Raw genomic sequence first — 27,556 nt, forward strand, 5'->3', positions numbered from 1 at the left:
AGGGAAACTGCACTCTGTTGAAAACAGAACCCCAGCACACATGTGGGATCACTTGGTGTCTTAAAATAAAATGTTCTCGTTCAGAATTTCCATAGCAGTCATTTACGGGTTCATCTACCCACCAGGTCGCAACATCACAGATGGTAGAAGTGAGAAGACCAAGAGTTCCTGGTCCAGCAATGTGTGTCTAAAGAAGGAATGACATCTCCATATCAGGTTGCTTTCATAGGAAGCCATGAGATGCCTGATTCTTCATAAATCCAAAAAAGGAGATGAAATTTCAACCAGGTCATCTGTCAGGCAGAAGGTTTTGATTCCTACTGACGGGGCTTCAGGTGTTCAAGGTGAAGGAGTTATCCTCAGGGGCCTGGGCCGTCCTCGGCCTTGGACACAATAGATTGTGAAGTAGCTGGAGGAGAGAGAGCTTCTGGAGGGCGAGGGGGACGCCTCGGGGATGTGTCCTTGGCCACCTGCGCCCCTCACGTGGAGGCGGCTCCAGAGGGAGAGTGGTTCTCCTGGAAGATGCCAGCCATCAAACGAGGAGAGCCCTCGAAAGGCAGAAGCAACGCGTCTCCTGGAAACAGCAAGGCCTCCAGAAAACAGCCAGCGAGCCCGTCCCCTTCTGTTTGGCGTTGGTGCCACTGACGAGGTGTCTGAAGTCACCGATTGTGCAGACTAACGGAGTGGGAACCTGGCCAACGCCCGAGCCGAGAATCCAGGCAAGGTATCAGGAAAAGGCTTTGCTTTTTCTCCTCTTCCCGCCCACACCCCCGCCCTTTCCTTCTTTTTCTTCCTCTTTAAATTCAGGAATATTTTATTTAAAATGAAATCCCCTGTAAAGTCGTGCATGGCCTTTTATTTAAGGACGTAGCATCTCTGAGAATAAAGGAAGGAAGAGAGGAAATTAAAAAAGGGATGAGGGGGGATATCTGGCAGCTTGGCCTCTCACCAAGTGACCCTTTGATGGACCACATGGGACTCAGAACGCTGTGCGCTGACCAGGGAAGCCAGCGATTTATGGCTCCTTGTTTGGGCTTTTGATAAGTATCTCTGTAAAGTGGTGAGAGGAAAAACAACCCCGGCCCTACTATCGTTGCAGAATTCCTGTAAATTATTTTAAGATGAGAGAGGCCACCAGGACTAGAGAGAAATAACCCCCAGATTCAGGATATTTATGTGTGTTTCATTTAAAAAATCTGGGCCACAATGTCCCAATGATCATTAAGCAACCTGTCTGGGTGTCCTTCGAAAGCCAGAGGATTTGTCCCCTGGGGAGGATGAAAGAGTTATTCACAAGGCGGGATCGAGTGCCATTGGGCCACGTCCCATGCATGAAACATGAGGAGGCCTGGAACCCGTGGGATCACCGGTTTATTAGGAAGTTCTGTTGGAAAGTCTCTGGGAAGAACATAAGGGGATAGTCTTTCCATCCCCTTTACCCAAAGCCAAAGTGTGATAGTGGTAAAAAGTGCTGCTTCATTTAGTCAGGTGACAGGCATTGGCTGAAATCTGGTGTCACAAAGGAAGGAGATCTTCCTGTTAATTTAAGGCAGTGGTTCCCAACAGGTGGCCCATTTTGCCCCTCGGAGGACGTTTGGCAAGCGCTGTGGACACTTTTGGTTGTCACCACTAGGAGGCGCTACTCTATTTGGTGGGTCGAAGCCCGGGATGCTGATTAACCCCCTACAACGCACAGGACAGCCCTCACACAAGGAATCATCCAGCTCAATGTGTCAAGAGGGCCGAGACTGAGGAATCCTGACTGAGGGGCTCCTTTGCAAGCCATTGATCTCACTGTCAAGGACTTAATCTTCCAGGACCACTGAGAACATTCTGTCTTCAGAATATCTATGTTGGCACTTCTGAAAGGTTCTTGGTTAGCTCTGCTGGGTAAGGAGATCTCACATGGGTTGTGTTTTGTTTTTGTTTTTGTTGTTTTTACTTTTGTTATGGCCAAAGGCTTTCCCCCAGAAAGCTACAGCAAAACTTTATACTGTTTTCCCCAACAGGGCTTCAGAAAATCCATCACCGTAGTGGAAAAGCAGAGTCCTCTTTTTATCTCAAGTTCAATGGGTTATTACTACAACGGACCACCTATTGTGACAGTATATTGTTGCTGGGATGATCATTTCTTTCCATTTTAAAGCACTAAGGCTTCCAACTTCCTAAGATCACTATAGAGTAAAGACATGATCATCTGGAAAGATCTGCCAGAAAATCGACCAAAAGGAAGACCCTGAGAAAGGGGGCTTTCTCCTGGGATAATCTGGTGCTTACCTGTGGGCTCTGACATGTATTGTCTGAAAGGTGTTTACGCCATGGATGTCCCAGGAGGTAAACGGCTCCTTCTTTTTTTTGCAGCAGGTTTTACAAAGGACTTCTGGCTGCTTATGGAAAATATTAGTGTCAGGTGTTTTTCTTTAAGCTGTTTCTGCTAAAGCAGAATTGAGGTCAAGAGAAGCAGAAGCTGCCTGTTCTTATTCAACTTTTATGGACAAAGAACTTTGGGCTTCAGACTTGTCAATCTTCCCACAAGGCTCTACTCAGTAGAAGATCTGGGTGGATGATTCACGTGTTTCTGTGCGTTTGATCTTCTCAGGTAAGTAGAACCAGCCTGCTGGCTGGCTGCTATGGTGTGCTTCTTCCTGGCAGTGGTGTCTTCTGAGACTGATGTAATTCTTTTAATTTAATTTAATTAATTTATTTGGTTGCACCGGGTCTTAGTTGTGGCAGGTGGGCTCCTTAGTTGTGGCATGCGAACTCTTAGTTGCGGCATGTGGGATCTACTTCCCTGACCACGGATCGAACTGGGCCCCCTGCATTGGGAGTGCGGAGTCCTGACCACTGCGCCACCAGGGAAGTCCCTGTAATTCTTTTAAGACTGATGTTTCCCTGAGGACACACTGAGCACCGAGTGTTTGGGTCGCATTAAACTCCAGGAATGACCACCACCCTCGCACCCTGGTCTCTTTCTCTCCCTCCTTTTTTCTTTCAAGCACATTATATGTTGAGATGGGTCGCTACTGACGGATGATACAGAATTCACTGGTTAGAGAAGGGAAACCATGAATAGCGTGCAGAATTTAAAGAAGGCCCCCAAACCTGAAGTTCCCCCAAGTCTCCAGGCTTTATTCCCCCCATAAGTGGATCAAGCAGCCAAGGGGACCCTCTGCTCGCAGAACAGCCCCCAGGAAGTGGGTGTGTCAGTGACCATTTTACCTTCTCTGAAGTCAATTTCTCGGTTTTCAGCTCACAGCTCACCTGAGGTGCCCATTTCTGGGCACAGCGGGACACTTGACATTCCCTTGAGAGTTTCCAGTATGTGTAACTCCAGCTGTGCAGCAATGGATGGAGCGTCGTGGAAGGTACTGCGGTGCTCACAGAGCAGTCCGGCCCGGGGCGCCCTCCAGGATCTGGTTAGAGGGATTACATCACAAGTTAGATAGCAGCCGGGTACCAGAATAGTCTTTGAAGAGTGTGCACGATTGCCTGTCAAGTGAAAGGAAGATGCAACTGATGCTCTTGGTTCCTGAGAAGCAGAGATTACCATAGATGACAGCTGTCGTGGGAGACTTCCCGGAAGTGGTGTGGGTGGGCTGGTGTTTGAAGGAAGTAATAGTGAGATAATAATAATAATAACAATAATAAAGCTATCATTTGCTGAGATCCTACTATGACCCAGGCACTGTTCTAAATGCTTGATATGAATAGTTTTGTTTAAGTCTGGTCAATTTTCAAGGTGGTGCTGTTATGATACCCATTCTGTAGATGAGGAAACTGAGGCAGGGGAACGTTCAGATGGGAAATTTGCATGAGCAGAGGCATGGCAGGGGGACTTACAGCTTTGCAATAGAAACGGGTCTTAGAGAACACCCATGGAGGATCTGCCACTTGCCTCAAGCCATGTGGTGTCCTGGGGGAGCCACCTGGAGACTCTCGTTAGCCTCCACAGTGTTTGCTCTGTGACCCTGGGGGAGAGAGGGAGATGAGAGTCTCCAGGTGCTAGTCAACTAGCACGTTGACTAGTCCGGTTGGAGCAGAGCATTCATAAAGGGACATAAGAGGTCTCTTGGCCTAAAATCTTGATTTACTTATGGCAGGCAATCACGAGTGGTGAGATCAGGCAGTGATTAGAGGAGAGTGACCTCGGAGTTGAAAGCAGAGCGGATTGGATGCAGAGGGGGCTGGAGGGAGGCAGATGAGTTGTTACTGGATCCAGGTTTGAGATGATTAGTCGGGAGGCGCTGGGAGTAGAAGGAGGGGGTAGGATACGTGAACAGGCAAGAAGACCGGCACTGACGGGCTGTGACCAGAAGGAAACAAATCTTCACTTCCTACCAATTCAATGTGGACGATGACTATTGTAAGAGAAAATGATCAGGCAGTGATGACTTGAAGGATACTAATGAGCATGGAAAGAAAAGTACGACAACCAACAAAATCAATCCACGTGTCTGACTTCGTGATTTACCCAAATAATTTTCTGAAGAAAGCACCGGTGAGGACCAGCACCTCCGAGCTGGTTTTTGGTTGTGATTCTCCTGGAAATTTTCATCCTCTCTTCCGTCTCCCCAGTGCTCTTGGGACACCTCGTGTGCCATTTCCAAAGGGGAAGCAGGAGGTTTTCAGTACGTGGATTAAGAGATCACATTTGCTTAGAACTCTCAATCCCTACCTCGGAGGTGGCCGGCCATCCATCACCCCGAGAAGCACATCCTGAAGAAGACGCTGCTTCCCAGCTGGAAGGGAACAGTGGGTTTGTAAGAGAGAAAGAGCTGCCCTTTCCCGCTCCAAGAATTCTTGGCTTAGGAAGGAGATCTTCCGGAAGCTATCCCTCCCCAGAGATCTCTCCATGACATTGTTTAATGTCCAGTTAAGTCCTAGAGGTAACTATTAATAAAACCATTGTGAAGGGAAAATGAACGCTGAAGAGGATTAAAACAGGGCTCCGAGGGATGCTGGTGTTTGGATGCAGGTGTGACCCCTGCCCTCCGTGTCTGCACTTCTTGCTATAGGCACCAGACCACAAAATACACAGAAAGCAAGTAAGTGGATGTGGGTCTGGCGGTTCAAGTATGAGGAACGGGACGTTCTGGTCTGAGAGCATTGGCCTTGTCAGCTAAGGGACACTTGAATTTGTGGATTGTTCTGCCCAGAAATGAAACTGAAACTCACTGGTCACGATGAGTTGCCTCCAGCAGGTTCGATGCTGTTGACTGTTACTTGTAGGAGGTACAACTCTTGGTTCCCAAAATCTTGGCCAAGAAATAGAAAAGTCTTTAGTTTTTAGTAACTGATTAAGTTTCCAAGTCAACTGCCCTTTCTCTGGTAGTGGCAGAAACTTAGTAAGAGTCACTTGGCCCCTTGAACCCACCCCACTGTTCTTCACAGCATCGCCCAGATGTTGAGGAAAGCCTGTGGTCCTCTCCGTCCTCTATCTGGAGCCACTCGCCCGCTTGGGAGCAGCTGTGCTGGCCGTGGTCCCATCTGGGGCTCCCCTTGATGGTCTTTCTCTGCTGTGACTCCCATGGCACTTTAGAGCACAGGAATCTTTCTTCCTTGTTTTTGCCACGTACCAGAGGGCAGGAATCTCTGTGGGGCACCATGGACCTGCTGACCCGGACTTGCTTTGCATATGCTCCCCCTGGAGTCTTGTCCTGACGACCTACCTTAGGTGTCTGGAAACTCTGCATCTTACAAACTTCTTTCAGGCTTTACAGCCTCCCAGGAACCTACCTGCAGCTGTACTCTCATCTTTTCTTGTCCATCTTTCTTCTCTTTCCCTACAAGCTAGTAAAATTTTATCTAGTCTAAGGGTGTGCTGCAGTGGACGACTGGGGAGAGACGCCTACCTCCCACCTCTTTTCCAAATCTTCTGTGTGTCTTGGCTTGCTTATTTGTTCCTCTGAGGGACTACGTTTTCGGAGCAAGTGAGCCAGAAGACATTCACAGATTCTTTTCTACTTCCTTTGTGGAATTCTTCCCCTGAGGCAATAAACACAGAACAGCATAGGTGCTTGAATAGGGTAAACACAAAGGAAAGCAATGAATTACCAGAAAAAATAAATAGCAAAATATTTCAAATAATAGTATCCTGTCATTGCAAAATATGAAATTTGGGCACACGATGTACAAGTGAGTGGAAGATGTATGAAGGTTTTTTGGCAACTTGAAAAGTCAAGATCTTTAAACTTTTGTCAGCAGGAAAGTGATGCATTGTGCTGGTTGGCTTGATCCTAAAAGAAATGGTTTCAGAAAGTGTACCAAATGCAAATTTGTTTTAACCTGGACCTGGAATATAGTCCCAAAGCAATACCAATAGGAAGGTCCAGATTTTACTTTATGTTTTTACTAAAATGTTTGGTTATCTGAAATCTTTAGGCTTAGTTGTGTATCTGTCTCACTCTGGGTCTGTACTAATTTGCAAATGTGGAAGGCAAGCTGAATGTTTGGTCAGGATTGTAAATAGGGTTAATTACATACATATATTTTTAAGGGACTTTGTCATTTTCACAGAGAGGAAAACAAACCCTAGGTTTGCATCACTATAATAACTGATTCTTTAGGAACCACAGCTCTTTTTGAGAACCTTAGGTGTAAACCCATCAAAACCAAGCCAGATTTGGCAAAATCCTAAGGTGAGTTTGCGATCCTTTTCGGATTCCCTTTCTGCCAACCTCCTGCAGCTTTCTATATCCACTCAGTCTTTTTTTTTTTTTTTAAATTTAATTTATTTTAAAATTAAAAAATTTTTTGGCTGCGTTGGGTCTTCATTGCTACGCGCGGGCTTTCTCTAGTTACGGCGAGTGGGGACTACTCTTCGTTGCGGTGCGCAGGCTTCTCATTGCGGTGGCTTCTCTTGTTGCGGAATTCGGGCTCTAGGCGTGAGGGTTTCAGTAGTTGTGGCATGTGGGCTCAGTAGTTGTGGCTCACAGGCTATAGAGTGCAGGCTCAGTAGTTGTGGCGCACAGGCTTAGTTGCTCTGAGGCATGTGGGATCTTCCCGGACCAGGGCTCGAACCCGTGTGCCCTGCATTGGCAGGTGGATTCTTAACCACTGCACCACCAGGGAAGTCCTATTCAGTGTCTTTTATGTTAAGTGTCTGCTTCGTAAATTAAGTATAGAACTTTACAATTGGAAAAATATTTGTCTTTCTTGACAACTCTAATATCCTTAGAATATAGCAGGTTTCACTTTTTGCCTTGACTGCCAGGAAGCTCAGAGCCAAGTTCAGAACTCAGTTAGGGTAAATATCAAACCCCTGGCTGCTTGTATAATTATTTACTCACTTTACATTTTTTAAACTTAACTTTTACATTTTTACCTGACTTCCATCTTAAATACTTTTTTTCAAAAATTTTCACGAGTATATATATATATATATATATATATATATATATATATATATATATATATATTTCAGTTGTAAGCTCCCTGAGAATATTTTTGGAAGTAGGCAAACTATGCATAATAAGGACACATTAGCATTATTTCAGAATTATCCATGAAGATAAGCTTGTGTTCTTGTGATTCTTGTCACTTATCAAAACAAATGTGTGTACAGTTTGGGTGGGAAGCTTCATTCAGAAGTTTAACAAGCTCCAGAAACTAGGGGTCACCAGATTGTAGGATGTGAGGCCGTCTTTGTTCAAGAAACAGATGCACTTCCTCATCAGCCTTTTACCACCCTCTCCCCTGAGCGGGGCGCTGACACACGCCTGCTGATGCGGGTACCACACTCGGGCTGTCTGGCTGAGCCTAAGCTATACCAAGTATGCACTAACACTAAGTCTCCGTTTCCTCGTATGCAAACCTTTTCCTTTAGTTGCAATTGTTCTATCTTGAAACATTTTGCCCTAAGAGTCTTTGACAGCCCCGTGGAGCTCCCTGGGACGCTGGACGGTGGTGCAGGTATTTTGAGAGTGTTTGTGGCCCAGTCCCTGGGGCAAGGAAGGGGCTCAGCACGTATGCAAATCTTGCTGCAAGAGGTCTGATGACTTACTCACTTCCTGCCCAGGTTGTAACATTGGCTTCCAATCAGGTTTATTGGTTATTATTTCCCAAACTTTTCTGGTGAATAGAATGGCCTGGGTGCCCGTGCCCACTGCAGAGCCCTGCGCCCCATCCCAGGGCAACAACAGAATCTCCAGGGCAGGCACCTGAGGGTCTGGGTGCTTACCAGAGGCCCTGGAATCCTTGTCACCAGGAAGTTGGAGAAACCCGAGGCAAGCTTCAGCTTCCAGGACTTGACCCGCGTCCCTGGATTCCCAGGCAGGGTGGGGAGAGCCCGGGCCCTTCTCTCACGGCCTCTGCCTTTGAAATTGCCAAGCTGGGGTTCAGATGTTCTGGCTGAGGGCCCAGAACTTATGGAGCTCTGCTTAGGATGTGAGGATGTGGGTCCTCCAGACCTGGTACAGCTGCAGATGTCGGCTCAGCTTGATTGGCAGGAAAAGATGGGCGACTCTCTGTCTCAGAAGGCATTTTCTCAGTCACTCGGCCACGATCATAGGCTCAGAACAGGCGAGGGCTTCCTAAAGGGCAAATGGGGACCATGAGATTGGGCTGCTCTGGAACCATTGTTCAGCCCATCAGTGTAATAGAATTTTACCTGCAGACCAGGTAACATTCTCCCAGGATGGCTCTCGTAGTGGTGACGTTGCTCTGGGCTGACGGGTGCCGCGTCTACACTGCAGAGACTTCGGACCACAGGCTGGGTGTTCGGGAATCGCAAAAAGGCATAATGAACCCTTCTTTGGGCCATGCTGTCGTTTGCCTGCGGTCTGGCAGGTCTTCCTGCTCATTCTATGTTTGTCCATGTGTAAAACGCCCACCTGTCTCCCAGGGTAATGGAGAGGAGTCATTCACAGAATGATTTTAAAGCACTTTTCAAGGAGAGCCTGCTGTAGAATTGCTTCATAATAGTGAAGTTTTCACTTGAGTGGGTATTGAAAACAAAGGATTGACCTTCCCGGAAAGGAAAACGCTCCTAATTTACGACAAATAGAAACAAATACATTGTTCGTTTGTAGCTGTCAGGTCACTTGCTTGCAAGGGGCCAAGCCCGGGGCCATGAAACAGACACTGATTCACCTCCCCCACTGTTCAAATTTGAACAAGTTTGGAGAAATCCCTTCCAGGTCTCCTGAGGCCGGGGCTCTCCACTCCGAACCCGTGGACTTGGCTTAAAAAGGACACAGTTGTGAGGACCCCGTAGTTAGCCCTGGGATCACAAGCTCTTCAGTTAGTTGCTGTATTTCCATCCTAGAACCTGCATCCACAGGGTGATTATGGGATTTTCCCACACATTGGATAGATGTACTTAAATGCCACAGGAGAGCCAATATTTTCTGTGTTGGAATGAATCTCTACGCTCTTCTTTGGAGAGAGAGGAGGCCCAGTCATTCCTTACCTTTAAGTATCATTGCCTAGTCAGGGCCTCTTAATAACTCTATAAACTGTGCAGGTATTATCACTCCCATTTTACAGATGATAAAACTGAGGCCGGAATGTCAAATAACTAGATAGATGACCTAGAATTACAGACATGGGAGCATAATGTAAGCCTGATCTGAGCCCAAGTGCTGTTTCTCTGCGAATTATGCTGCCTTAAGAAACTGATTTCTTTAGGTATTTGGCCAAGTGTTTTTCTAGTCAACAAATTAAATTTAGTCCCCAAGAGTGGGACTATGGGGAGGAACAAGTGGTCTTGCCGGGCGTTTTGGGTTTAAATCTTACATTGGAAAGAATATGCTTTCTTATTTGTCAGTGTCAACATGATAAATAAAAGCACCCTATCGGCAACGAACATCAGTAAGTAACTGGCATTAACATTTTATAATTATGAAAATTTAAAAATGTTCACGTGGTAATAGTGGCACTGATAATATTGATGTGTCATGGTCTGAAAGCACTCACTTTAATGTTTATGTGTCCCCAATACATAATAATAAATTAAGTAGGCAAGCATTGAGTCCCCGGCATTTTTCTCATTTATATGATTAGTAAACCAGTACTCCATTACATGGATAAAGTACTAGTTCAGAATTACCATATTGCAGAGTTTTCTCTGTAACCACTTGCGAAGACTCTTGAGTAAATTTTTAGTCTTTATTTCTGGATGACTTCCTTTTTTCATAAAATGGCAACATACCTCTTGTATACTGCACCCAAAAAAGTCTACTTAACCCTTAGATTTTTTAAAAGAAGATTTGCAAATAGATTGCTCATCTGTTACAATTACCGATGTTAATCGTCCACCCCTATTACATTTGTCCTGGATGGTTGAGGAAAGTATCAACTTAACCAACACATCTTCACCAGGAACCTTTCTGTCTCTGCGGGAATCAGGAATGTATTTCTTAGTCCACACATGGCGTCCCCGGGCTGTTAACACAGGGTTGCTGAAGAGGGTTTCCATGGCATGTCATCTTGTATTTTCTCAGTGATTATTGTCTTCAGAATACAGACTGCAATACTGCTTCTCCTTTTGGGGGTGGCAGGCATCCCAGCTCTTGGGGTGCCCATAGTGAAGCAGGTTTCTGAATGGGGTCGATGAGTTTCATCTGTGGCCAGAGTTAAATTAGACACAGGCTCTCCCCACTAAACAGAGCCTGGGCCATATACAAGTCAAATCTGCTATTTTTCCTTGGGCAATGATTTATTTCCCTCTTAAATTGGCTGGACCAGTTAGTTTTTTATTTTTATTAAGTCACACTATTCTTAAATGAAACTATTGATTTAAAGTCAGCTTAGTGAGGATTTAATTTGTTTTCAGGGGATTAGAGCAGGTAGAATGGGATAATTTTACAATAAAGTGGAACAGAAGCGTTCCTTCACAGTAGCCGCCCCTTTCTTTCCTTGCCAGGCTGCACAGACGTTACAAATTTTCAAGTAAATTGTGGAAATACATTCATAAATCAGTCCTAATTCCTTGGCCTGCTTAAGAGTGATTCAAAGGAGCGTTTTCCCATGACCTTGTCCCATTGTCCTTCTAGCGATCGTCCAAACGTTGGTGCTAAAACACAGGTGTGTGCGCACACACACACACAGACACACACACACAGACACACACTTCTCCTTAGGGTCAATGTATCATTTTATTTCACCATCCTTCCTCGCTTTGTGTTGCATTGCCCTTTTTCATGCAATGTTTTCTTTCTGTTGCACGTGGAGGGTGTGGAGGGAGACTGGCACGGGGGACACCTGTCTGGTCCTGTTGTGTTGATCCCCCCGTCTTCCTGCCCTCCAGGCCCCACGCCCCTCTGCCCTGTTGCATCAGCCTGGCCTCGCTTCCCCAGGAGGGTGAGTTCAGAGGGCAGGGGAGCCACTGGGGAGGGGCACACGAGCCCCTCTCATGATGGCCTGAAAAACCAACTGAACGACGCTCTCCAAACCAGCTAGGAAAGGTTTTCTGCTGTTTGTTTTAAGAAGTACAGCCTTGTCATTGCCAGTCTGTTACCTCTGAACTTGGCTGTCGCTGTCTATTTCGAGAGGAGTCTTTTCTTTCTATTGAAATCAAATAGACTCAGAACTGTTTTCAGATTAATGGCCCTTGGTCTAGAAATTGCGAAACCATTTTGGTAAATCATTCTGAACATTTCCAGTTCTCCCCGATCCCCTTCCACTAGAGGAGCTGGGGCTGAGTCTTGCTGAGCGTGAGATGACCGAGTCCATCTGATGAATGTTCCGCAGCCACGCAGGCTGGTCCAGACTGGCCCTGCACGTGAGCCCACCTGGCTCGCGGCGGCCTCCATCCCCTCTCCTGTACCAGGGCCTTGAATCCTGAGGAGCTGGTTTCATGCCACTCACAGTGGATCAGGGAGTCCGGCGGGCTTTTCTCTGGAACCACAGGTGTCCACTGAGAAGCGCACATCTGTCTGAGGAATGGGGTCAGGGGTCCCCCACTGAACAGCCTTCAGGGTTGGGATGAAAGGACAATAGGGGTTTAGATCGTAGGCCAGAGACATCAGGGGTTTCTTGGGTTTGCCCTCTGTGGCATCTGCTGGAGATGCAGAGAGCAGATGAGTTCCTGAGTCACGAGGCAGAGGATAGTTCAGAGACGTGGTTATGCCCAGGCCTGGAGAACACACAGCAGATACACGTTGCCCAGTCCTTGGTGAGAAGGCTGGCTGGGAGAAACTGGAGAAAATACCAGAGGCCCGGAGCCCAGTGGGCGCTGTGGCTTGAGAAACCGGAGCTGAGCTAGGATTTGTGTGGGTGCCGAAAAGGCAGAATCGCTAATGGATTCAAAGAAAAACTCCATTTATTTTCTGAGTGGTCAGAGGAAAGTGTCTACTTACAAGTGTCATGAAAAGCATAAAGATTTGGAAGGGAAATGCTACAAGCAACAGCATGGGAACAATGGCAGGAATGGAAACAGAGATCTGAAGCCAAAAGGCCAAGAACTTTCAAACCAACATAGTTCTAGAAAATTCCAGCAATACAGGTGGTGATCAAGCCAGTGAGGGCAGGGGAAGCCCAAGAAATAGAAGATGCCAAAGACAACATCTCACACTGAGACAGGGATCTGCCTGTCTGTGTTTCAAAGATGATTTCGACATGTTAATTAAGAAGAATCTTACAACCTGCCCCCTCCAAAGTGAAAAAAAAAAGAGCAGTTAAACAAATAAAAAGAGATACTTGTTCTATATATTAAGGAGTCGTATATGCATATAAGCTAATTGTTCATTAAATATGTCTATTAGTCATTCACAGAGCTTAAAAAAATTCTTTATAATCAATTTCTTTTTTTTTCAGAGTCCATTAAGGCAGGGGTCCCCAACCCCTGGGCCACAGACCGATAGCGGTCCGTGGCCTGTTAGGAACCGGGCCGCACAGCAGGAGGTGAGTGGTGGACAAACCAGTGAAGCTTCATCTGTATTTACAGCCGCTCCCCATCGCTCGCATTACCACCTGAGCTCCACTTCCTGTCAGCATTATGGTGAGTTGTATAATTATTTCATTATATATTACAATGTAATAATAAAGTGCACAATAAATGTAATGAGCTTGAATCGTCCCGAAACCACACACCTCCCCCACCCCAGGTCCCGTGGAGAAATTGTCTTCCATGAAACCTGTCCCTGGTGCCAAAAAGGTTGGGGACCGATGCATTAAGGAACCTTCGGAACTGAAAAAGCAGAAAAACCAAGTTGCCTACAGTCGTTTTACTGTTAAATTCACCAAATTCCAAACACTTAATAATTAGGTAAGGATTAGCCTCATCAGCCTATGAATCTTAGGCCCTAAACCACCAGTTACCCTACAGGAGCCCAATCAGGCCACATTCCTCATGTGGGTCTTTGAATTTCACAAGTTCATTAAAAAGAATCGAAGATGTTGTATTGAGGTGTTATCGTGATCAATTTTGTTTGTTTGTTTGAGGACGATCCCCTAATTGGTGAATGAGTCTTTCTAAGTAATTTGCATCCTAAAAATCTCTCAACAAGAATGAGTCATAACATACAAATTGATAAACTGGACTCTATCAAAGTTAAAAACATCTTCAGAAGACACTGTTAGAAAAAAGAAGACAAGGCACACGCTAGAAGAGAATATCCTTAACACACGTATCTGATAAAGTGTTGGGATCTAGACTAGATAAAAGCTTCTCAAGGCTTAATAACATGACAAGCTTCTCAAGGCTCAATAATATGAGAAACATCTCAATAAAACACATGGGCAGGAGATTTGAAAAAGCCTTCATCGCATAAGATATACAGATGGCAAATTAGCACATGAAAAGATGTTCAACATCATCAGTCACTAGAGAAATACAAATCAAAACCATGATGAGATACTAGTGCACACCCACTACGATGGCTACAAAAGCACATCAGGTGCTGTCAAGGATGCGGACTAACTCCGAGTCTCATACATTGCTGGGGGGATACAAAGCGGTACGGCTACTGTGGAAAACAATTTAACAGATTCTTCCGAAAGGAGATATCCACTATATGTTACCCACCATCTGACTCCCAGGTTTTTATCTAGGAGAAATGAAAATGTACATTCATAGAAAAGCCTGCCTGTGTTGAGTATGAGGGGACAAAATACTCTGGAGCTGCAGATGTGTAGGGCTAAGACGAAGGTGTGCTGCTTTATTCATAATTGACAAAATCTAGAAACAATCCAAACATCCGTCAACTGGTAAATAAACAGACCGTGGGATACCTGAACGATACTACTCAAAGGTAAAAAAAAAAATCGAGCTACTGATTCACATGACACATGGAAGGTTCCCCAGTGGATCATTCGGAGTGAAAGAGGCCAGACTCAAAGTGTACATACTCTGATTCCGTTTATATGAAACTTTGGAAAAGGCAGGACCATGGAGACGTGAAGTGAGGCAGTGGTTGCTAGAGATTGGGGTGGTGGTGGCCGAAGTCATCAGGGCGGGGGAAGACTGGCTACAGAGGGGATTAAGGGTGATGGACATGCTCTATACTTTGACTCTGGTGGGAGGTCCATGACTGCATGTGTCTATCACACTTGATAATGGTGAAATGATACCTCAATAAATCTGACTTGAAACCAGACACACGAGGAAATAATGGGACCTTTTAACTGACCTTAGGAATTTTATTAGCGCCACGATTTTTGTGTGTTTAAGAAATGGGCTCATTTTCCAGACAAAACTCTAATTCGAAAAGATACATGCACCCTTATGTTCATAGCAGCACTAGTCACAACAGCCAAGACATAGAAACAACCTAAATGTCCATCGGCAGATGACTGGATAAAGAAGATGTGTTATATAAATGCAGTGGAAGACTATTCAGCCATAAAAAAGAATGCAATAATGCCATTTGTAGCAACATGGATGGACTTAGAGATTCTCGTACTAAAGTGAAGGAAGTCAGACAGAGAGAGACAAACACCATATGATATCACTTACATGTGGAATCTAACATATGACACCAATGAACTTACCTACGAAACAGAAACAGACTCATAGACATAGAGAACAGACTTGTGGTTGCCAAGGGGGAGGGTGGAGGGAGGGAGTGGGAATTTGGGGTCAGCATTTGCAAACTAGTGTACACAGAATGGATAAACGGCCAGGTCCTAATGTATAGCACACGGAATTATATTCAATATAAACCATAATGGAAAAGAATATAAAAAGGAGTGTATGTACCTGTATAACTGAATCACTTTGCTGTACAGCAGACATTAATGCAACATTGTAAATCTACCGCATTTCAATTAAAAAAAAAGAAATGGGCTGATTTTATAAGTTTATGCAATTTCTCCCGAAATACATCTCTGTCAGCAGTATGTTTCCTACTACCAACAAAACAATAGTCAACTCACCACGTGACTTCCATTATCCAGTTCTCACTGCTGTAAATCTCAAGGGATATTTTCACCATTCGTTTGCAAATTGAAAGAATGACGTAAATGAAATGGCTTTGACAAGACAGAAGCCTTAAGTAACTGGGGATTTTATAAAACTTAGATTCTGTAAGGCCAGAAGCATTACAATTTTAAGGTTTATTGGCTTTTTCCCCCTTCTCACTAAGTTTTTGAGATTTAACACTTTATTCTGTTATTATTTCTGGAATTTGCTTTTATCTAGATAAACTACTTAAAAATTTTATAAAAGAGAGAACCTGTATATAGCATTCTGCAGTTCACAGAGCGTTTTATATACATGGTCTATTGGATTTTCTCCCGCCCCTCCTATGGTAGGCCCAGCATCTTCCTATTCTAATTTTAAAGCAGAGGAAACAGGAGTTAAGACTTCTCCCAGTTCACAAGAGGCTGGGCAGATGCTTGAACCCGGGTCCTTTCATACCAAACCCCACATGCTTGCCCCTTATTCTCTCTAGTCAAAGTTTGCGTTGTATTATTGCACAAGCTCTCAGGGGAATAAAGAATGATCCTTATCCCAGACGACTTTGTGCAGAAATTACAATTCAGAGGAGTCTTCCTCTGAGGTAGGCAAATTGAAGATCTGTCCCATTTGAACGTACAGGTTAACTGAAGTTTCTACGTCTGAGTGCAGGTATAATGAAGGGTTGGTAATTAAACGAGTGAACAAAAGTAAAACCTGTGAGCGTCTGGTTCCTGGGGAGGTCATCACACCACGAAGTGTTCATTGTTGTCATCGTGTGGAGCGCCAAACGCTGTGACCGTCATCAGGAGAGGAAGAAAGAAATCAAATCACCCAAGGCACTTTGTCCAGCTCTCTCAACAGAAGAGCTTTATAATACAGAGTGGCTATTATACCCCTTTCAGTTTCACTGCATTGCTTTTATAAATAGGATGTGCTTCTCTATAAATAGCATAAAGGCAATATACTGTAGAGGCCTTTGTGAAGTCGGGCTTAGAGAGAGCGGCAGGGAGCGCGACAGCGTCCCTCCCGCTGTCTGGGCGTCATCTTAGCCGCAGGCACCTGTTCAGAGACACCTGGGCCAGCCACCGTGGCTGTCCCCAGGCCAGGAAATAAATGGAAACTCGAAAAACCCAATGCAGATGAGTGATCAGAACGATTGTCTAGCCCATATTCGGGTCACTAGATTTCCTACGTCTTCCAGGCTCACTTTTTATCTGGTCTACAGCCTCTCCCTTTCTCTCTCTCCCCTCCACCCCCTACCTTCTCTGTCTGAAGATTAAGCAACAAAAGATGTTTTCTGTAAACCAAAGTAGGAAGTACAGTCGGCCTGCTCCCTGGCTGATGTACCCATGTGTAACTGTAGGATTTAATTTTGCTCTGCATTAATCAAACAACAATAAGAGCCATAAAAACCACACTAAGAAGCATTTTAACTTAAGACCCCATGCTAAACACCCGGGGACTCAGCTCACTGTCTTCTCCGATGCCCCTGGAACAGGAATTAGATAGCAGGAGAAAGAAAGAAAAATCGAGTCGCTTTTTTCTTTGCATAGAAAGGGAGAAAACATATCATAAATTAAGGGTAGTGGGAGTGAAATCAAGGCCAGAGGTAAACGTCGTGTAATTGTGTGAGCAGCTCTCCTTCTGGGCCCTGCCAGCTGCCGCTGCCACTGCTTCTTCCTGTGTTCAGATGAAAGCCATGATGGTAGACACGTGCAGACACACAAAAGGACCTATTTGGACTGGCGTGTCAGCTCATCTTTATCAAATGTTGCACAGGTATATTTTGTTGCCATGCTTCATTACCCCAGAATGGCATGCCTGAAATGTTTGTCTCTTCTATAAACCCAATCGCTATCCCAGGCAGGCACATTTGACAGGGCAATAGACGGGTGTTTCTTTCACAGGCATGGGTTTGTAAAGGCTGGACAATTAGGGAGGGTGGGGGGAGAAAGAGAGAGAAGGGGGGAGAGGAAGAGAGAGAGGGAGAGATGGAGGAAGGCAGAGAGAGGGAGTGAGAAAGAGAGAGAGAGGAAGAGATTTGTTAAAAAAATTAAGGTGTGTGTCGTGTGTGCGTTTTCAAAGTCTTTAATAAATAAAGGGAACCTAAAGAGCTGCATAAGGAACCTGGATTGTATTTTTGAAAAGATCATTGCCCTGTGATCGGGAAACATCTTACTCAGCCAGCCAGGTGATAGATGGAAAAATATCAAGCTTTAAAAATTATTTCTGTGAAACAAAAGGAGATAGGGCAAGTGTCAGGAAAGAGTACTGTCATGGTAAATAAGACGGTCATCACGAGGAGTGAAATTTGGTTTCTGTTACACGTAAGACGCTTGCATCAAAATCCACCTCTTATCTTCCGGTGGCCTCCTGGAAAATCAATATTTTAATCCTGTGTGATATAGATTAAGTTCTTGGGAATTAGAATCGGGTAGGCCTATATTTTATTTTCCCCCCTTAGAGCAACTATGATAATGACTTTTGCGAATCAGAGAAGGAAGCATGAAGATTTGGGGACTCGGAGGTCCATCCGATTTCTGGCCTTTTCTCTGGGGGTGCTGTCCCCATCGTGTCCTGCAAGCTGGCCCGTAGCTTCCAGGGAAGTAAGTCACCCGTGGCCGCACTGCGAGGAGCTACGTCCTGGGCACAGGGAGCTGTTTTCCATCTGAGTTGATATTAACACAGCATTCTTGGCAGAACTATTATTAACCATGACCTTCACTTGTTACCTAGAAAAGAAGGGAAAACAATAATCGATGGGCAATTTCAACATGGGGGTTCCCAGAAACAACAAAATGAACTATGTATTTTTTTTTGGTGGTGGTTTTGTCAACCTCAGGGACGTCAGCTGATGCCTAGACGGAAATTTGCCGAATGCTTCTCGTATCTGAGGCGGAGAGGAGAGTAAATTCCGTAACACCTGATCTCATCACCGAGCCGGATGAGTTTGGAATTCAGGATCCTAAGGCTGCAGAGGGCGGAACGGTGCACGGCGTGTACGAAAGAGCACCCGGGAGGAGTTGGAGGTGGCTTCAGAGTCAGACACACGGATGTAGATGCCGCCGAACGAGGTGTGTTCGCTCTCCGTGGCTTAAACAGAAACTGTAAAGAGTCTCACGTCAGTTAAGCTTAGATCAGATTTTGTCGTGAAAGGAGCTTCGAAAATATTTTCGGTTTTCCAGTCTTTCGGGATTTTGTAATTGCAGATCAGGGACCGCACATCTGCAGTCTTTTTAATTCGAAAGCCCACTCTGCCGTCACTAAGGAGATGCGGCCTCACACGGAAGTGCTGCACCCGGCCAGGCCCTTCAGAGGCCGGCAGGTGGCGTTGTCCCCGCAGCACCTGCGCAATCACGTGACCTCCGTCCGCGGCTAGGACGCTAGCGGAAGGTGGAGCTTGGCTGCCAGCTGGGGACACCCCGAAGGACGGTGCTCCGTGGTCCCTGCGTCCACTGGCCGTCAGCTGCTTCTCTCGCTACTTTAAAGTTAAAGGCCTCCAGCTGCCCCGGGGCGGGGAAACCTGCCTCTTTGGCCGGCCCTGGCATGGGGTGCTTCAGTGCCAGCTTCTCTCTCTTCCTGGTCCCCAAGGCCCGTCCGCCTCTTGCGTGCAAGTGACCACCACCCCGAGGTCCCTTAGGCACCCAGGGTGCGTGTCACGCTGGCCGTCGACTGTTACGACTCCTGCCCCTACAATGAGGTTTCCACGTGGACCTCCAGTTCCTCTGTGAGCCAGGCAGCCCCTCGAGCTCTGGCTGTGTTGCCTCTCGTTTGCACGGCCTCAGAAAGGTCACTCCATCACTCCTGGCCTCGGTCTTATCGTCCATAAGCTCCCTTTGAGCTTTAGTGGCCTTTGGTTACTTTTCCAACCTGGAAAAAAAAAAGGTATGTTATTATTTTCTTTTTTCAAGAATTGAGAAAGGCCAAATCTCTGTGTGTGTTTGTGTGTGTGTGTGTGTGTGTGTATGTGTGTAACTCCCCTACAGTGGGAGAGTAACACATTTTTGTAACTTATGAGCCGATCTGGATGGTAGCCCAAGTTTAAACTGGGCTTCCCATTAAAACTTTGTAACAGAGTCTATTTATGGCCCAGCAAAGACACACACATACCACCCAGAACCTGGGATTGTACAGGCCATGAAGGCTGCATCACAACGAACGTGTGACAGCCTCCTTTGGGGAACATAATTAAATATAGTTTCACAACAAAATTTTCTCTAGAAGAATTCTCTTTGTGGGCAGCGTTTCAAGGTTTCCTTAGGCTAAATTAATTAAATGTTGTACGCTAGAGGCTGACACAGAAAGAAAAAGTGCAGGTATTTAGTAGAGATTTGTGGTGGTAGATTCCGACGCTCAGAAAACGAAAGTTTTGTGGTTATTTGCAAGTTATCTGTATTTACAAGAAACAAAGTGAAAAACGAATATGAGGTCTTGGAATATTTCTGTCCGGGAGACGCCTGCACTGAGGGCAGCGGGGCGGGGGATGCGTGGGAATCTTGATCCGGCTCTCGCAGCCCTGGCTGGGGTGTGGGGAGCTCACCTCTCAGTGGCCCCATCCACTGACCTCTCCCGGTCCGTGAAGCGAGATGCCTTCTTTCGGCTTCTGACGGCACCCTTCCCCTCCCAGGGCTGTTTGGTCCTGCCCTGACCCCAACTCACCACTTCTTCCTTCCCTCCCCAGTGACTTGGCCCTGTGAACTCGGAGGGGAAACAAGGGAGGAAATAGAGGGCCTGTTATTTCATCAAAGCAGAAAAAAGCAACACTTTGGAGGTGAGTGATGGATATTGTTATGAGTGAGGTGTAGCTCCCGGCAGGTGAGCCCTGTGTTAATGAGGCGCCGCCTCCCGCTTCCCGACAGATGACTGTCATTGTTCAAACGTGCGTCAGCGTGATTGATGGCTGGGTCACCCTGCCCCGCAGTCGCAGTCGGAGGCGCTGTCTTCCTTCTTCTGCTGATGTCTCTGATCTGCTGACCCCAGGATGACCCAGCAGAGGTGGAGCTGAAATTAACATGTCATTTTCTCTAGTTAAATTAAAAAAAGGGGAAGTGGGGGCAGAAAGGAGGGAGAGAAACTTCAAAACAGAGCAAGTATGTAGCTCAACACAGAGATGTCGGTCCTGCAGAAAGTCCCAGCGGTGTTTGAGGCTAATAGCGTTGCTAATAAAGATTGAAAACATATGTTAATGCTCACGTATGTCATGTCAGTTTAGCCCAGATAAAAAAGATACCCCGCGTCTTCTCTGAGGGCGGAAAAGAAGATGGTACAGCAGCTCTTGAGCAGCTGTGCGCCCGCGACAGCTGGGGTCCCCGTTGTGCGCTGGGGTCCCCATTGGAGCCAACCTCGACCTTCCTTCGATGTTATCGAGAGCCTATCTTGCCAGTCACTGTTCCGCCGTTACCAAAATCTGTTTTAAAAAGTGTTTTCAGATCGCTGCTCAGTGTGGTGAGGACGGTTTTCTTGGCAGCTCAGGAGCGGATGTTGAGTGTTTTCACTTCGTGCGCCAGGAGGCTCAGAGATTTGGAAAGAGAAAAAAAAAAAGTGTTTTCACATTCACATTACATTCGAAATGTAGCCAGTCAGAGACTATTGGAGCTGGGACGTTCAAATAATTTCATTTTGCTTTTGGGATTATCACCCTACTTCATGAGAAACCGTGTGAGGTTGTCTGACTTACGCAGCTAGTTAATAACAAGTTAGTAGCAAAGCTGGATGAAACCAAATTCTTCTAACGCTTCCTCCTTGATTTTCTTTTGGAAAATAGACTCGAAATGGTCTTTTCCCCCCCTCTTCCCAATTAGTCATTTTTTTCCTCAAACTTTCACACAAATGATAACTGTTTTTTTAAAATTTTGACATATACCGTTACTGGGCAGCTAGTTTGACATAGTAATAAGTGGCTGATTTGCGTACTTCAAAAGTAAGGAGAATGCTGTGATTTCATTATGTCTTTAGATATTTTGAACATTTTTATATGACCTTTATAAGGTCTTGACTTGGGAATCTATCTAAAATTGTTAAGGGTTATCTGACCATTATCTGTTCCATCTCAGGATTAGTAGCTGAACATGACACTTGATTTTAGTAGGTAAGAAGGGGGCAGACACATCCATCAGAAAAACCTCCCCATCTTACCATCCTCCAGGCACATGGCAAGATAAACACTCAAAAATGGATCCATAGGCTACAAACTATTAAGAAGAAGAGATGAAGCAATGTTACTATGTTGTGAATAAACTTATTTCCCCCACGTGTAAGAGAAAGATGATGGCAGATTTTAGTAGGCGTATCATCGTAATATTACATCACTGATCTCTCTCTCTAAAGTGGTTCATGCATGGGGTGTTACATAATTTTGGGGACTGAGCAATTTATCAGATCATGTCCCTTTGCAGGTGAGAACTTCTCAAAATGAGCATCACAGTGTTCAAGTTGTTTAGCTCTGATTTGCGATGGGACCCTTAGATCTTGCCTTACAGTTATTTTGGATTTTCGGAGACAGTTCTGAATACAAGCAATTTAAAATTTATCCACTAAAGCGATTCACTAACCGTATAATGAAATGATGAATATTTATATAAATTAGTTCATAACTCAGAAGAAGTCCATCGTTAGACTTAGTATTCCAAGATTTGGTTCAGAAATGGTCGCGATGATTCTATAATAATTTGACAAACTGTATCATCCTCAGCAGGGAATTTATCAGGATTCCCCTTGTGTCCGAGAATCATTTATGGTTGGGACTTCAAGGAGATCAAGTGGGTTCTCATTTGCATTGATTTCAGGAAGCACTGAATAAATACGTATTGAGAATCTACTGTGTCCTGGGCACATTCCAGCCACATCTAGGTTTAGGTAGGCAGAAAATCTCCCTGATGTAAACAAAGATGGGCATATGCCAGTTAAATCCGGTTGCCTGCATTTCTGTGTGTTACAGCTGATGGGTGGCAGGATGTGGTCAAAACTGCCCGGGTCTGGAAAAGCTACCCGTGGGGCCTTCCTTTCCTGGTCTGTAGGCAGCCCATCTACAATATCAGGGAGTGGCATTGATAATCGTCAGAGCCTCGGACCACAGTTTATAATTCTGTTCTGTCCAACACGCATCATTCTGCCCTACATTCAAAGACTACAAGGAGAAATCTGTAATTAATGAGCCACTGAAGGATTTTTTTCTTTCCTTTTTGGATTAGAAATACAATCAAAGGTCTGACCACTCAAATTAGTAGCGGATGTTGGGAGTGGTAACGGTACTCATGAGTGCGTAATCGATTTGCGTTTGGGCTGGAAGCTGACTTTTTTTTCATTTCTGGGACAAGCCACTTAATCACATTTGGGTTAAAAAGCACCGACCAGTGAGGAGAGGACGGGGGCTGGGTGACAATGGGAATCAGGCTATCGTCCTGACGGCCCAGCCTTGCTGATTCAGGCTGATTCTCGACGTACAGGCTCAGAGGAGGAACCTCCAGACAGGAGAGAATGAATCTGTCAGATCCATTTTTCTTCTTTTTCTTGAGAGTGAATTTATTTTTCATGTTTTGAAAGGAGTTTGTGACCATGTTGCCACAAAATCCTTTTTCTCCTGGAATCACATTTCCATTTTCGTTTCTAACAAAGCACGTATTTGGGTCTCAATATCTCATTGGTTCATCTGTCTCTGTCCTAACAGTCCTTTGCATTTCACACTTTATGCCAAAGAAAGAAATGTTGTGAACGCAGCTCACAATGATGATGGATTACAACGTGAGGTATCGTGGCCGGCGAGTTGGCCAGATTACCCGAGCCTGCCATCCTGCTGACTTGGGTCTGAATTATGGAGAAGATGAATTTTGGAATATTTTCTGCTGCTAGGACAATGAATAAGCTTTGTTAGTAGACGGTAGAAACGTTGGGGGACACAGGGATTGTGTAGCCTCAGATATACAGCAAAATGGGGTCTGGCTAGACTTTGGCCGACATCCAAGAGCCCAGAAGTACAAAACACAGAAGGGAAGATGGAGAAGGCCCCGGGATCCGTCCTGCAGACTCTGAAGGCCCCCTCCTGTCTTCTCCTTCCCTGTCTGGACCGCTGACCTCTGGCCGAGGGAAGGTCAAGGTCTGCCTGGGAAGTACACATGGTCACTTCAGGTCAACGTCCAGTGACTCCTGGCAACTTTTTTTCCTCCCCAGTTACTTTACTCACCTTGTAACTCTAAAACCTTGTCAATCCATTAAGGATCACCTTCCCTGGACCAGATCTTTCAGCACATAACTGATTAGAGAGAATAGTTTGACGCCCTGACGTGTGCACCCCAGTCTGCTCACCTCGGAGCATCTGAGGTCCCCTGACCTCTCACGGTGACCTCCCTTCCCTCTGGTCTGTGCTCCGGTCTTCCCCCCATCCCCTGGGGGCTCCTGCTCCAGCAGTAATGTCTCCTACTCTTCTTTCTGTGGTTTACGATTTCTCATCCTCCATCGGCTCTGTCCTCTCAGCATTTACGTTCCTCAGATTGTTCTCCTCCTGTCAAACCCTCCCTTAGCGCCTTGTCTCTGCCCCATGTCTCTGGTCTTTACAGCCACCGAGACCCCCAACTCACTGCCTATCCGTCCCCAGCCCCCCACCCAACAAGGCAGGGATGGTGACTTTGTCCTGACCAGCCCCTGTATTCTTTACCCACTAGACCTCTGCAGGTTTGCTGTGCTTGACCAGCTTGGCTTCCTTGTGAGCCTTATCCTGGGTTTTTCCTACTCCCTGTCTGTTTCTTCTCACTCATTAGACCTTTTCCCCCACCTCTGTTTTTCATATGTTGCTGTTCTACATGGCTTTACCTTTTCCTCCCTCCCTCCCCCTCCCTCCCTCCGCCTCCCCCCTCCCTCCCTCAAACCTCTCTTTCCACCCCCTCTTTCTTTCTCCATTCCCCAGAAGTTTCTTTGCAGTCAGCCTTATTAAGGCTGAAGCCTCCTAAATCTGAACCTCTAACCCTGAATGCTCATCTGAAACCCAGAACTACATCCCCTAGTTGCCTGTAGGACATTCCCTTCTGGACCAACTTACTCCTTCTTTGCTTGACTCATTGGTCTAAGCAGTGTTTACTGAAGGTCTCTGTGCCAGGTGCTGGGCCAGGCCCCCGAAAAACAATAGTGAAAAATTCAGTCTCTGCCCGCAGGCAGTGTGTTGTTTAGCGGCTGGATTCCGACAAGAAAGCAAGAATTTCTAGTATATTCTCACGTGGCTGTGATGGTGGTGATGACCGTATGTCATGGCAGCGGTTTACGATGTGGAGGGAGAGCTGCGCTGAGTCTTCTAACACATGAGGGTCCGTTTGCTTAGGTCTTCTATGACTTTCATCTGTGTTTTAAAATTTTCAATATACGGATCCTGAATATGTTTTGTTAAGTATATAAGTAAGAATTTCATTTTCTTTGGAGTGATTGCAAATAATACTATTTTAAATTTTGATTTCCTTAGTTCATGGTTAATATATCGAAATGGAATTGCCTTTTGTGTGTTAATCTTGTTTCTGCAAACTTGCTGAACTCACCTTCTAGTTCTGAGAGTTTTCTTGCAGATTCTTTGGGATTTTATCTGCAAGTAAGGATAGTGTGATTTCCTCCTTTCCAATCTATTTTATTTTTATTTATTGTTTTCTTGCCTTATTGCAGTTCCTGGAACTTCCAGGAAGATGCTGAATAAGAGAGAATGGATATTCTTGCCTTGTTCCTGATCTTAGGAGAATAACACTGAGTGTTTCATCATTAAGTATAGTGTTAGATGTAGGTTTTTTGGAGAAGTTCTTTATTAAGTTGAGGAAGTATCCTTGTATTCTTAGTTTTCTGACAGTTTTTTTAAAAATTATGAATGGATTTCATACGGACAGAGAACATACTCTGCACTATTTCAATTTTTAAAGGTTTGTTTTATGGTCCAGAATATCAACATATGGTCTTTTTTTCTTGGTAATAATGTCCCTTTTTTGTCTCTAGTAATTTTCTTTGCTCTGAAGTCTACTTTATCTGATATTGATATTGCTACTCCAGCTTTTTGTGAATAAACGTTTGCATGATATATCATTTTCCATCCTTTTACTTTCAGTCTATCTATGTGTTTGAATTTGAAATGAATTTCTTTTAAGCAGCATATAGTGGGTCCTGTTCTTTTCATGTATTGCATCAGTCTCTGCTTTTTACTCTATGTATTTACACCATTTACACCTAAAGTGGTTATTGATATGATGAGACTTAGGTCTGCCGTTTTATTGTTTGTTTTCTGTATGTTTCCTTTGCTTTTTGTTTCTCCACTCCTATTTTCTTGCCTTCCTGTGGGTTACTTGAACATGTTTTAGGATTTCGCCTTGATTTGTTTATTGTATTTTGGAGTGTATCTCTTTGTGTAGTTTTCTTGGTGTTTGCTCTGGTGTTACAGTTACACATGTGACTTATCATGGTCTACTGGTAGCAACATTTTACCACTTTGAGTGAAGTGTGTACACCTCACTTCCACTTAGGTCCCTTTACCTGCTCTACACTTAAATACGACTTTATTGAGTGTGTTATCTCTTTCTTTCAACCATCATATATTATTTAGAAAATTCACAAGGAAAAGGATAATTGATTACATACTCTCATACTTCTACTCTTTCCTTTGCTCTTTTTTCTTTTCTAATGCCACAAAATTTCTTCATTTTTTCATTTTCTTTACATTTGAAGGACTAATTTTAAGCATGCTTTAAGAGCTGGTCTGCTAGTCAGAAATTCTTTTCTTTTTTCCTTTCATCTAAGAGTGTTTTTATTTCTCCATCATCCCTGAAGGATAGCTTTACTGGTTGACAATTCTCCTCTTTCAGCACTTGAAAACTGTTGTGGCACTTCCTTCTGCCCTCCGTGATTTCTACTGAGGGATCTGTTGTCACTTGAATTCATGTTCCCCTAAAGGTAATGTATCATTTTTCTCTAAATGCCTTCAAGAGTTTTTCTGTCTTTAGTTTTCAGCAGTTTAATTATGATATGACTTACCATAAATTTCTTGGGGGTTATTGTATTTGAGTTTTATTCAATTTGCTGAATCTATAGGTTTAAGGTGTTCACCAAATTTGAGAAGTTTTCATCCATTATTCCCTCAGATACTCTTTAGCTCCACAGTTTTTCTCCTTACCTTCTGAGAGGATCTGATATGAATGTTTGGTCTTTTGTTATTGACCCCATGTCTCTGAGCCTTGATTCATTTTTTTGGTAGCTCTCTGTTGTTCAGTCTGGGTACGTTTTATTGATCTGTCCTTCTGTTCCTCGATTCCATCTTCTGTCTTCTCCATTACACTGTTGGACACTATACTATTTAAAAAATTTCTAATATTGTATTTTTCAGTTCTATTATTTCCATTTGGTTCTTTTTTATGACCTCTATTTCTTTGCTGGTATTTCTCTGCTTTTTCATTTGTTTCAAGATATAGCATAATTGTTTGCTGAAGCATTTTTATGATGGATGCTTTAAAATTCTCGTCAAATAATTCTAACATCTGATTCATCTTAGTGTTAACATCAGTTGATGGACTTTTCTCATTCAGCTTGTGATTTTCTGATTCTTGGTATTATGGGAGATTTTTAAAATTGTATCCTGGACATTTTGAGTATTATGTTAGGAGTCTCTGGGACCTTTTAAGTATTTTATTTTAGAAGGCAGTCACTCTATTTAAGTTTTGCCTGTAGATCCTAGTCTAGCTTTATAGGCTGTGGTTCCAAAAATAATCAAAATTTTCAGACCGTTTGTGGTGCCATTTTGGTCTGCTTGGCTTATCTTGTGCTGCTGGTGTTCAGATTGGTTTCTATTGGCGCTACCTGGGAGGCTACCAGGAGATTCCCCAGGCTGGGCCACCTGGTGTATCGAGGTAGGGGAGGAGAGTCTCTGACCTGCAGGGATAAAGAGGTTTCCTATACCTGGGCACTTTATGATGGAAGTCCCCTTATTCATGCTGCCCCGTGCCTCTTGGGGGAGAGGGGTTTGAGGTGAATGAGAGCACATGTCATAAAAAAATGAGATAAGGAAATGAACAAAGACAACGTGGTCATGATGGAGAATGTGGGTTGGAATCCAGATGGATGAGCAAAAACCAAGAGACAAAGAGAGAGGAAGTTAGGTGAACTGCCAGGGTTCCATTAACTAGGATGGTCAGTGCCGATAGTACATGGTTGGGAGTCAGATGTAAAATGGTCAGTCCAGCACTGGGCATATTAAATTTAAGGATC

The 27,556-nt window shown here is 44.7% G+C and overlaps 1 long non-coding RNA gene across 2 annotated transcripts in view; it reads left to right on the top strand.

Annotated features, from left to right (window-relative positions):
* LOC309610774 overlaps nt 1-27,556 on the top strand; it is a 217,182-nt gene that overhangs the window by 16,229 nt on the left and 173,397 nt on the right. The window contains exons 2-3 of one of the 2 annotated variants that reach the window (XR_014234157.1): nt 126-18,414; nt 20,022-20,111. This is a non-coding gene — a long non-coding RNA (uncharacterized lncRNA). Of the gene's footprint in view, nt 1-125; nt 20,112-27,556 lie in introns of both variants that reach the window. The other variant, XR_014234156.1, reaches the window with a different exon arrangement.

Source organism: Balaenoptera borealis, assembly GCF_965194805.1.
Source record: "Balaenoptera borealis genome assembly, chromosome: 14".
NCBI classification, from domain to species: Eukaryota; Metazoa; Chordata; class Mammalia; order Artiodactyla; family Balaenopteridae; genus Balaenoptera; species Balaenoptera borealis.